The sequence below is a fragment of the Apium graveolens genome, chromosome 8 (genome assembly GCF_009905375.1).
Source record: "Apium graveolens cultivar Ventura chromosome 8, ASM990537v1, whole genome shotgun sequence".
Taxonomy (NCBI): Eukaryota; Viridiplantae; Streptophyta; class Magnoliopsida; order Apiales; family Apiaceae; genus Apium; species Apium graveolens.
Window position 1 is genome coordinate 85,042,100 of NC_133654.1, and position 13,452 is coordinate 85,055,551.

Here is a 13,452-nt window from a genome sequence, read left to right on the forward strand (position 1 = left end):
GTAGCGTGCACGGTTGTTATGGGGCATTCTTCAGGGCGATTATATAGATTTGAGGATGGTGATTTATCAGGGGATTCTGAAGTTCTTGAGGGGGAGTACTACGGGTCTATTCCATATGTGTCTGTGGTGACGAAGCTGTGCGTGGCAGTTGGTGTCATGCCCCAAACATTTACAAAAGACAATATACGAGTAATTATATTACTTAACAAAATGAAGTAAATACATCTGGATCCAAGATCTTACTGTTTAGGGTTTGGAACAGCCCAATACTATTAACTATTACAACCTGATTTTTAATATCGAGTCCTCACACAAAACGATCACTAACTACCTGAGCTCGAATATACAAATCGGCATCACAAGTATTATACGATGTCTACTTGAATCTAACGATATCTGCTTGATGTAATATCAGGGTAAGCAAGTAGTGAGCCAAATGCTCAACAAGTGATGTAATATACATAAACAAGAATAAAACATTAACAAGGGAATTGAAAGATTCAACAATACAGTATCAAGAGATAAACTTTTAGGGTGATGGCATCTTTTCTTGTAATAAAACCATTCAAAACCATTTCCTTATCAAAAACCATTTTATGACGCTACGGATTACAGCCGGTGATCAGCCGCGAAGTAATCCCGAACCTCGCTGGGTTTAGAACATTAATGGGATCCATAGGCAAGTTTTAAGCCTACAAATTAAGAGTGGAAAGGACTTGCGTCTCAGTCCAGATCCACTATCTAAAAAATTATGTGTCCCCCTTTGGGACTGGAAATCCAAATTTTAACTTTTTATTTTAAAAACTGATGCCAAGTGACGGTTAATTTCTTAAATAGTGAGCATCTTTGTCAAGGGTTCTAGATCAACTTTGAAGCACAGGGAATAGGTCCACAAAATTTCAAGGCCATGACCAACTAGATTATACTTTATGAAAGGAATTGCAAGGTTTCTATTCACAAGGAATTTGACAATGAGATTTAGCATGGTTATCGACAGTATGAAGGAATTAAGTCAAATTAGGTTCAAGGTAATGGTTCCAGATAATACATAGGTATTGAAATATAAAGAAGGTGAACATCAGTTCAAAGTATAACAGAGTATCATGTTTAAGGGGTAAGAATAGGGTTATCAAGGAATCATGAATAACTTTTAAAGGATAGCTGACTTTTAGGTATCAAGATATGGTTACTGAGTATAACTTGCACAGGGTTCCACATCACAATTACTTGGTATATTAGCATGGTATGACTTTTGAATTTCTTGCATAGAAATCTCCAAGCAAAGTTAAACTACTTGCAATAGATACTTGAGGGTTCATGGAATTTGCATATAATACGAAAGATAGATTTGAAACCACTTGAATCATATATATCAAGGTGAATTAGAATACTCGCATCATATATAAAAGCTGGGCTAACACTATCTTGCAGTATAAACAAAAAGGTAGGTTGAAACACTTGCCTTGAGAAATGCTTGACTTGACTGGCACGTGGGAGCAACTAGAGCTTCACTCGACTTTAATGGCAAGTTTACCCTCGTCTCAAGAGCCTACAAAAACTAATAATATCCTCATTATAATATATACTCAATAACTCAACCTAATTATAGACCGAAGTTATGCACATTGGCACTTAGGCCTATATACACATAAATGCTTATAATTACCTTATAAGCATAATGGTTCACATAGACACTCATGTTCACATAGCACATTTAATTATATAATAATATATCCATACACACTATATTGCATCACTAGGCTTGGATGATCTCACTCCACTTACTCGAGTCACTTAGTTATGCTAAACTAGCCAAAACACTTAATATCGTCCTCATAACCCGAAGTGCCATTTCTAAACCATCAATTTCTTATGGACCTTGACTCAGGCCTTACACTCTAATGACCTCATACTATCTTAAAACTATGATGGTCAACCTAGGCCTCACTCATAAGTGCCCTAAAACAAAAGGTTAAGTGATTTTGCTCATTATAGTGATTTTAGGATGACACCAATGGGTTTATGAGTAAAATTGACACCCTTACACTTCAAGTTTACCTCTCAAACTTCTACACTAGACTCTTCTGACCATAAGGAAACTCTCAAACTTGGTGTGGCTCAAGGGCCTAGGTTGGGCCTACCTGGGCCTAAGCTTAAAGTCCAATGTTCCCCTGTTTTGTGGACAAGAAAATGTGTTCTGTTTTGCACTAACTTATGACACATGATTCTAACTCAATTCCTAAGAACTATGGCTGGAAAAAATCCTCTGACACTCCCTCTAACTAGGGCTAAGCAAGGCCTAGTGAGGGCCTACCCATGACATGGTTAAAACTCCTCATTTCTAAGTTGCAACAAAATTGTCCCCTGTTGGACAGATTCTAAAATTTGGTGTGTGCACCTCACTAAATGGTTTTTTTCTCTAATTTGTGACTTCTAGATTCAATTATACCCCAAGTCTCAACTCCCCGTGGCTTGGGCCTAACAATGCCTAAGAAATGCCCATTCAAAATCAACACAAAACTCACATGCAAATCTGGAAAAAATTTCAGGATTCTATCCTAGCCTTTCCACCTTAACTCCCACTTTAAAACCACGAATTAAATCTCAACTGTTAGGTCTCAATATGTTTGTAGAAGGGGGGTTGAATACAAACAATACCGTTTAATCGAATAAAATGTGGAATAAAAAAGGTGAAACAAAATTTAAGTTAAATAAAATTATTATTAAACTTGAAAGGTGTTACAACAACGGTATCGTTTACAAGGGATTAATTTCAAATCAATTATTACAAATCTAGAATAAATTTGACATGAACTTTTTCTATTTTTGCAATAAAAAGATCAAATGCTAAAAGCGATTTGAGATTAAGTTCTAGGGATTTCGATCCGCTAGATAGTTACACAAGAACAAGAAAAGTATTTCTAGTGGATTGGATTTAATAATAAATACTAGAAATAAATGATCTGTGTAGTTTGCAATAATTTCTCTGCTGGTTCTCTTGTTATGTGTTTTGCTGTTGAATATTCAATGCTGTGTTCTGTTAAAATGATCTGCTTTCTGTTGTTTAAGTAAACAAAACAATCCAATTGAATCAGCAAGACTTTCGGCAAGATAATCAAATGAACTGGCATGACAATCCATTTGAACTGGTAGGACTTTCGGCAAGACAATCCAAATGAACTAGCATGACATTCGGTATGACTATTGATTGTCATACTGATTGTCTTCCTAATATAAAAGATAGTCTTGCTGGATTAAAACAGATTTTAATCAAATAATAATTCTGAATTAATTAATCAATTAATTCAATTAATCAATAAATTAATCTTTGCAGATTTAATTTATTTTCTTAATTAAATTATATGGCTTAATTAATTAATAGAGAATTAATACCAATCTTGAGCAGCAACCATTCCTCTGAAAATCTTCTGAAAATCACTGTCAATTACAAATCAATTCCACCACTTCAATGTTGACACTCGATGTACTGTCTGGTTCATGAGTGACTAACTTCCGTGACGTTTCTTCATGCCTTGACCTTGATACTCTTGATTTTCTTCAGACTAAATCCTTGTAATTAATTGATACCCTGACGAGATCTCTGTCACTTGATTAAATCCACAATCTTGATTTATATCACTGAGGCTTGATCAATTACTTGAGCTTCTTCCAGTGAATTAAGTCATCAAGTCTGCAGATGAACAATGTTACTTAATCCTTTGACATATGTTACTCTGTGAGATCTCTCTGACGATAGATCCACTATTTACTTATTATATTCTTATTTGAGTTGAGTTAAATCCTCGAATAAACAAATAGGCTATAACATATGCCTTTCAATCTCCCCCTATTTTCTTGTTAGACAATAACAACAAATACCTAGAGGATAACTCAACTAACAAATAAGAAAAAGATATAAACAGTAATGCAAAGTAAATAGCAGAAAAGTTCTGGATTATATTTAACATTTTCCAGATTCCAAAAGAAATTTACAAGTGAATACAAGATAGATGTTCCTCTAGCCTGAACATATAACTACATTAGTCTATCTTGATTCATAAAGCTCTAATCATATTACATTGTGTTTTGAGCTAATTGAATTCAGTTGTCCTCTCTTCTGACTTCACCTTCTTCTAAATCTTGAAGCAACTCCTTGTCAAAGAGACGATCCTTTTCTGAAGTGAAGCTGTCTGGTCTAAGTGGTTGAACTCCAACTGTCTTTAGCTTATTCTTGAGTTGATTGTACCTTTTAATATTCTTTTCACAATAAGCTTGAATCAGATCAGCTGCTTGAGTTTTCAACATGGATGAATATCCAGCAGTTCTTAAGTGATGTTCCATCCAGACCAGATGCTTAGCTGAGTAGTCTTTAAGAGATTATGAATCGAGCTGGCAGATTTGAAGACAGTCAGACTTAAAGAATCTTACCTGATGAGGATTGTTGACCACTTGAGGACTAGCCCTGCTGGCAAACTCTATGAGCCTTTCTCGAAGAATTTCATTCAATTCTGAGCTTCTTTTTACTTTGTTGAGAAGAACCCAAATCTCTGACAAAGAACGATTCTCAAACAGATGAAGTGACATCTTGAAAGATCCTTCGCTCTGACAATTTACAAATATGCTCATCTCATTTAGGGATCTGTCAAAGGCAGCTGTGATCCTTGAGACTTCAGTCTTTATAGCATTCATGTACATGTCATTGTTTGGATTAGAGATCTCCAGCTTGTCCAGAAGATGTAGAAACTGTCTATCATTGTTTGTGCTCAGCTGAGGCATATCAAGTACTCTCCTAGCTTCATCCCATTTTTCACCAATCTTCAGTCTGACATCTCTTCTCCTTTCTTGAGCTTTAATGTCATGAAGACGTTGCTTTTGAAGAGTTTCTGTTCTTTGTATGTCTTTCCTCATGTCAATGATCTGGGAGACCTTTTTGAGTTTAGCTTCTTTTCTTTTCATCTCTGACTGCTGCTGCTGAAACTCTTTCTCAAACAGAGGATCCACTGGAGCTTCCTCTTCCCATTCTCCAAAATCACTTTCCTCCTCAGCTTCAAAGAAACCATCTTTATCTTCCAAGACTGGTTCAGTGGGAACATCACAAATATCAAAGTCATCATGTTCTCCACTATAGTAGATATCATCAGGCTTCCCTGTGCCTCCAGCAGACGACTATTTTTCTTTTCCCTTATCACTTCTCTCTTTCTTCTCCCCCTTAGTTGAGGAATCCTCTACAGACTTTCCCTTAGATCATCCATGACCTCCATCACCTCCCAAGCCTGAGCCTCCACCATATGGCGCTTCAAAGAAAGTCCTTTGTTCTTCATTGGGACAGTGAGAATTTTTGATCATATAGTACAGGTGCTTCATCCCTTCATTCAGATGTTCCATACCCGTCTCTATCTTCAGAAATCTGGAGGAATCTAGTGAATGATTCATTTCAACCAAGTCTTCAAGAGAAGTCATTCTTGTATATAGAGAGCAGAAGTTTGAAATGTCGTCAGCTGATAACGTTGGAGATTCCTGGATTGAGTTAAGCTTTGGTACAACAGATGTCTTCAGATCTGATATTTCAGTCCTGATAAGAGCCAGCTGATTATTGACAGAGGTGGAAGAAGAAGACCGTTCAACCACTTGTGCTTTGAATGATTTAGCTTCAGCCTGACTTTTTGCAAGTTGTTCCTTGAGATCAGCAATTTGAGCTAACAGATTTTCAGTGTTTGTGTCTGTGTGTGTGCTCATCTGAATATCTCTCCTGTTTAATTCACTCAACTCACGTGCATGTGTATCTCTCAATATAATTGCTCATGAGGAGTCTTCCTGAGGCTGATCTTCTGTACCTGCATTTAAAATCACCCTAGCCTCTTCAAGAGAGGTCAATGGTGGTGCAATGGGAATTCGCGAGTCCCGATCCTCAGTCAAACCTATCATTTCATGTGAAATAGATGTCTGAATTGCTTCCGGGATAGATTGACCGAGTTGCCCTCCACTTTCTCCAGATAAATCTGCGAGTGGAGAATCCCGTGAGGGAGCCATAGGTGTTGGATCTGGGAGGGGAGAAAATGACTCTATTAAAGGTGGCTGAGAGTCAGATTTTCCCTCAGAAGCATTTGACTGCTCTTCTGCCGTAACTATGGCAGGCACTGTAACCGACTCTATGTGCACTCCTCGCTCCGTGTCCTGAGTATCATCTACTGGTCTGTATGATTCCATTGTGAGTAATGGAATTGTTTTTGACTCAGTACAGGATGCCATGGCCCTATGGCGAATTTCAATAGATTCATCATGTTGAGAGGATGTTTCTAGTAACTGTTCAGTGGCCATTTCAAAGTCCATGTCATGTTGGGAGGACAAGGATGGGCTTTCAGATGCCTCAGTAAATGTTCTTCTTTTCTTCGGAGGAGGCAGAGCTGAGGGTTCATTCACATCCACCAACAAACTACTTCCTATTAACCTTCTAGGCAACATTTTAGACAGTGGGGGAGAGGTTGAGATAGGTTGTGACTCTTTGTTTGGCTCTATGACCTGGGATTGAAGCTGTGGTTCTACAACTTCATGGTCAGTCCTATCAACCACTGGGGGTCTTTCAACAGAAGTAGGAATAGGTTGAGTTGGAGGAACTATTACCTGTAGAGGAAGAGCATCTGATGCTTGAGCCTGGGTGGTTTGAACCACTGGAGGTTGAGCTTGTTGTTCATGACCGGGAAGATTGAAGATAGGTAAGGGAATATAAGTGGCCATGACAGCAGATACAAGTACTGGAACTTGCATGAATTTGAAAGTTGTGTCTTGGCGGGTGTAAATCTTTTTGCTTACAGGACGGGGTTCGGTTACTGCGGAGTTAGCAAAAAGGGCTTTATGCTCAGGTGAGAGAATATGTTCTGCTATGAGCATGAGAAAACGAGCATAGTAACACGAGACCCTACGATTTGTAGAATGATCACGTAAAGCAATAGTGAGACGTCTCAAAAGAATGGGTAAAAGTAGTTTGCCAAAATTGATCCTTTGATTGAAAATAACCGCAAGACCAATATACTGCAGAGTGGAAGTGATGTTGTGAAAATTGGATTTAGTGCAGTTGGAAAACACTTTAGAAAGTGTATCGAAGAAAATGTCCCATTCAGACACCAAATTGGATTTTGATAACTTGGTTAAATTAATTACCCCCTGATAGTGAATAGCATGGAAAAAGTTTGAAATATCATTTTCAGAGGGCAAATTACAGAAATTGTCCATAGGAAAATTTAACGCTCGATTGACGACTGTTTCATCAACCACATACTGTGTGTTTGCCACGGTGAATGAAAAAGATTTAAAATCATCGGCCACAGTAGAGGTTGTGCAAATCAGTCTTAGCAGATCAACATTTAAAATCACATTTGATTTAATAGCAGAGCTAACAATCGAATGGTCATTTAAAAATCTAATACACGGCTTAAATTTTTCTACATCACATTTATCTGGATTAAAGTAACGAACAAGATTATGCGAAACAATTTGGAAATTGAGAGCCATTTTAAAAATAATAATAAGACACACACTTTCAGAATTTTAAGAATATTATTAAGAAAATTCGAATTAATTAAATTAATTTAATAATTCGAATTAAATCAATTATAATCGAAAAATTTAGAAAGAAATGTATCTCGTTAAAATTCTTAACTCACAAAAGCAGATTTGAAAAACCACAAGACAAAAAACAGAAATTAAAATAAAAATACCCAAAATCAAACAAACACAAAACGATTTTGAGGTAAACAAAACGAAGTGCAAAAGATTTAAAAAAAAAATTTGGCAGCACTCCTATCTGTATATACGTGTATGTATATATCAGGAGTGATGTTTTAGTTTGCCGAGTAAAAACTCGAGCAAGGAAGACAATGGCGATGGTATTGATGTTTGGTCGAAGAGAGAGAGAGAGAGAGAGAGAGAGAGAGAGAGAGAGAGAGAGAGAGAGAGAGAGAGAGAGAGAGAGAGAGAGAGAGAGAGAGAGAGAGAGTGAGAGAGAGAGAGAGAGATAACTGTTGGATTTTGAAAAGAAGGAAATGAACTGATTAAAAGTAAAAGAAACAACAAAAAAAAATTGTTAAGTAGGACAACTGGTATGACAATTCAGGATAGTCTTACCGATTGTCATACCGATAGTCATACAAGGCAATTTTGAAAAAATAAAACAAACAAATAACACAAATAATAATATATAACTTGTATGACAATCTGATAGTCATACCGATTGTCATACCAGTACAAAATAAAACATAATATATCTGATATTAATTTTATTACTGGCATGACAATCAATAGTCATACCGATTGTCTTACCAGTTATAAAATTAACCTGATTTAAAAATAAACAAGTATTAGTACTGGAATGACTTTCAGCAAGACAATTTCAATTGTCTTGCCAATTGTCATTCTAGTATAAAATAAATTAAGTATTTAAATATACTGAATAATTAACATAAAAACTGTTAAAAACACATAAAAAATAGAATATAGAAAATATTACAATTTACAGAAAACTGAAATGAATATGGCAGAAAATATTTACATAATTAAAATAATTAAAATATTTCAGAGATAATAATATTTTCAGTCCAAAAATAGATTTCTTTTGAATTTTAACAAATAAAATTCATAGAAAAATATTTGTAGAGAAAATAAAATATTCTGAGACATTAAAATTAACAAGTTGAGTAAATAAATAAGATAAGATAATAAAAAATTACATAGAAATAAGCAGGAAATTTTGGAAAATGATAAAATAAATTTGCAAATGAATTTTTCAATTATGAAAAATTCATTTGTAAATTCACTCAAGAACAGATTTCAGATATTCACAAGTTTAATTACTAAAGCTATTCAACATACCCAATTTACCAACTAATTTGGTAAATGTGGATTCATCAAGAGGTTTAGTAAAAATATCTGCTATTTGTTCTTCTGTTGGAACAAAAAATAGTTCAACAGTACCATTCATGACATGCTCTCTAATAAAATGATACATGATGTCAATGTGCTTGGTCCTTGTATGCTGCACAGGGTTGTTGGTGATGGCTATTGCACTTGTATTGTCACATAGAATAGGTATTTTGTTCAATACAGAGCCATAGTCCCGTAGCTGATTCCTAATCCACAAGATCTGAGCACAGCAGCTTCCAGCAGCAATATATTCAGCCTCAGCCGTTGAATTTGAAACTGTTTGCTGTTTCTTGTTGTACCATGAGACTAGTCTGCTACCTAGGAATTGACAACTCCCTGAGGTACTTTTCCTATCAACAACACTTCCTGCGTAATCTGAATCTGTATATCCAACAAGGTTAAAACCATATTCTTTAGGGTACCAAATACCTATATTTGGTGTTCCCTTAAGATATCTTAAGATTCGTTTAACAGCAACAAGATGAATATCTCTAGGATCCGCTTGGAACCTTGCACATAAGCATGTAACATACATAATATCTGGTCTACTTGCAGTAAGATAGAGTAACGAGCCAATCATACCTCTAAGCTTATGACATCTACCTTAATGGAGTTTTCACATGGTCCAAGCTTGACAGCTGTAGTTGACGGAGTCCTTGCTGATGCAGAATCCTCTAGATTATACTTTTTGAGGAGTTCTTTGAGATACTTGGATTGACAAATAAAAGTTCCATCTAACCTTTGATTTACTTGTAATCCAAGAAAGAACTTCAGCTCTCCCATCATGCTCATTTCAAATTTGTTGTGCATTAACTTAGCAAATCTCTTACAGAGATTATCATTAGTAGACCCAAATATTATATCATCCACATAGACTTGGACTAATATAGTATCATTCTTATGCTTTTTAGAAAAGAGAGTTTTGTCTATGACACATCTAATAAAGCTATTTTCAATAAGAAATTCAGAAAGAGTGTCATACCATTTTCTCGGAGACTGTTTGAGTCCATAGATAGCCTTGAACAGAAAGTAGACAAAATCCAAATGATCTGAATCTTCAAAACCAGGAGGTTGCTCTACAAATACCTCTTCATCCAGCTTTCCATTCAGAAAGGCACTCTTGACATCCATTTGATAAACTTTAAAGTTAGAGAATGCTGCAAATGCCAGAAATATCCTGATGGCCTCTAGTCTAGCCACTAGAGCATAGGTTTCATCATAATCAATGCCTTCAGCTTGAGAATACCCTTTAGCTACCAGTCTTGCTTTGTTTCTTGTAACCACACCATCTTCATCTAGTTTATTCCTGAATACCCACCTAGTACCAACAGCTTTCTTATGTGTAGGTCTAGGTACCAGTTTCTAGACTCGTTGATGTTCAAACTGATTGAGTCCATCTTGCATAGCAATCACCCAATCTGGATCAGTCAGTGCTTCCTCAATCTTCTTAGGTTCCATCTCAGAAAGAAATCCTGAGAACAGACACTCATTTTGAATAGCATGTCTAGTTCTGACTCCAACATCTGGATCACCAATAATCAACTCAAAAGGATGAGCTTTATTCCAGACAGTCTGTCTTGGAAGATTTGATCTTGATGATTCACCTTGAAATTCATTGGGATGTTGTGTCCTACTAGTTGATGCTTCAGCATCTCCCCCTGAGTTGTTGCCATGTTGACTTGAAGATTCTCCGTCAGTAGCAGTGGTATCTCCATTGTTGCCAAAGTTTCCATCATCATTACCTTGAGTATCATCATGATTAACAGGTTCTTCACCAGCAACAACCTCAGGTCTTTACCATGTTCTGATTCTGAATCTGACATATCATCAAACTTCAGTTTCTCAGAAGGATCTTCAGTTTGGATACTAGGGAGTTTAGTGTCATCAAATGTAACATTGACACTTTCAGTTACTTTGTGTTGATCAATGATATACACTCTGTATGATCTTCTTCCATATCCAACAAAAATACCCTCATACGCCTTTGCCTCGAATTTACCACGACGATCATCTCCATCCTTGAGCACGAAGCATCTGGCACCAAATATATGAAAGTATTTGATAGAAGGTTTCTGTTCATTCAAAATCTCATAAGGAGTTTTCATGAAGTCTTTGTTGATTAGAGTTCGATTCTGAGTATAACATGCAGTATTGACAGCTTCAGCCCAAAAGTACATTGGAAGACCTGATTCACTTAACATCGTTCTTGCAGCTTCAATCAATGTACGATTATTCCTTTCTACCACTCCATTTTGCTGAGGGGTTCTAGGAGCTGAAAATTGTCTGGTAATCCTTTTGTCTGTACAAAATCCATTGAGAAGTGAATTCTTGAATTCTGTTCCATTATCTGACCTTATTGCTCTAACAGGGATATTAGAATCTAACTCGATCAACTTGATATGATCAATCACAACTTGTGGTGTTTCATCCTTAGAGTGAAGGAATAAAACCCACGTATACTTGGAATAGTCATCAACTATCACAAGACAATAACACTTCTTTGACATCGAAAGGACATTAACTGGTCCAAATAAATCCATGTGTAATAATTGCAGAACACCAGTTATGGAGGATGTGTCAGTGCCTTTGTGACTTGCTTTCTTTGACTTTCCTTTCTGGAAAGCCTCATATAGTCCTTCTGGGGAGAATTCCAGCTGAGGCAGACCTCTGACCAATTCTCTTTTGACAAGAGAATTCATTGTTTTGAAATTGAGATGAGAAAGTCTCTTGTGCCATAGCCAACTCTCATCTGTCGATGCCTTTGCATAGAAACAATTGACTTCAGGATTACTTCCAGAGTTCATGTCAGCTACGAACAGATTTCCTTTCCGGATTCCCATCAAGGAGGGTTTTTCACTTTTCTTGTGCAGAATCTGACACTTCAGCTTGTCAAATAAAACATTGTAGCCATTGTCACAGAACTGACTAATGCTAAGCAGATTGTGTTCAAGTCCTTGCACAATATACACATTTTCAATGATAACATTTCCATCTAGCAAACAGCCATATCCCTCAGTTAAACCTTTGCTGTTATCTCCAAAGGTAACCACTGGGCCAGCTTTCTCAACCATATTTGATAGCAGGGCTCTATCTCCGGTCATATGTCTTGACGATCCGCTGTCAAGAATCCACACTACCGGTTGTACCTGTTTAATGCCCTGCAATACAAATGGATTAGACCTTCTTCAGAACCCAAGCTTGGCTGGGTCCGGCATACTTGTAAAATTGGCCTTATCAGGCAAAACAACATTCTTAATTTTAATGTTCTCAACTTTCTCAATGACTGGACATTTGACCTTGTGAACAGCCTTGACAAATTTATGTTTAGGCTTAGGCACAAATGTCTCCTTTCTAGCTTTAGGAGGACTAACAGTCTTAGACCTATCATGCTTTCTATTATTCACATGCTGATGAGGAGTAGTCTTATCATTAGAAACATGCTTACCATTAAAATAAGCATACATCAAATTAAAAGCACAAGACATACAATCAGGAACACCACATGCTTTATGAGAGGGATTAACAATAGGCAACTTATGCATGGTAGACATGGCATTTGTGTTATCCAACTCATGTATGTCTGAGTTAGTCTCAGTTGCTTTCACAACTTTGACCGGAACCTTTGACACACTTGACTTGGAGACAGCTTTCTCATTAGCATGATCTTCAGCACGGATTTCTTCTTGAATAATAAATGAGGTCTCATCAAATGGTTCAGCAATTGATTCTTTATAGAGGGGTTCATCAACACCCTTAAGCACATATGGTACTGCCCTGCCTTTAGCACAGACATGAGGAGGGGAGTTTATGCCTAATTTTCCAATAGCAACATTGTAATCATAACTTATTCCAGATATTTGATTAACAGCTTGCTTATTGTAAAACTCTTTGGACTTCGAACAAGAATTAAAGTAAGCTTTAACCTTAGCCTCAAGACCGGTGATCTTGTCTTTGAGAATAGTTTCGAGTTGTCTATAACAGTCAACTCTATTCTCTAGAAAAGATACTTGTTCTTTTAATTTATCTTGATTAATGTGCCCAAGTCTTAATTCATTGACCTCTTTCTCAAGGTCTTTGATTTGTTGATTTAACAATTCATTATCACGACGAGCACAATCTAAGGAACCTCCTAGATGATAAACTAATTCAGCATCAGTAAATTTTACCTCTTTTCTTGACGATGAGGTGTTTGCATCACTAGCCATGAGAGCAAGATTCCCAACTTCTTCATCTTCACTGTCAGTATCATCCCAGCTTCTTCCCTTTGCCAGGTAAGCCCTTTCAGATTTACTCTTCTGATTAGAATCGTAAAAGTTCTTCCAAACTTGTTTTGGCTTCCTGCATTCTGTGGCAAAGTGTCCCAACTCATTGCAGTTGAAGCATCGAATGGTGCTTCGATCAACCATCCCTGTTTTATACCCACCACTGCTGGTGTTAGAGGATGAAGATCCACTTTTCTGGAATCTGTTGTAGTTGGACTTGTACTTGAACTTGGGATTCCTTTTGAATCTGACATTTGAGAATCTCTTGACAATC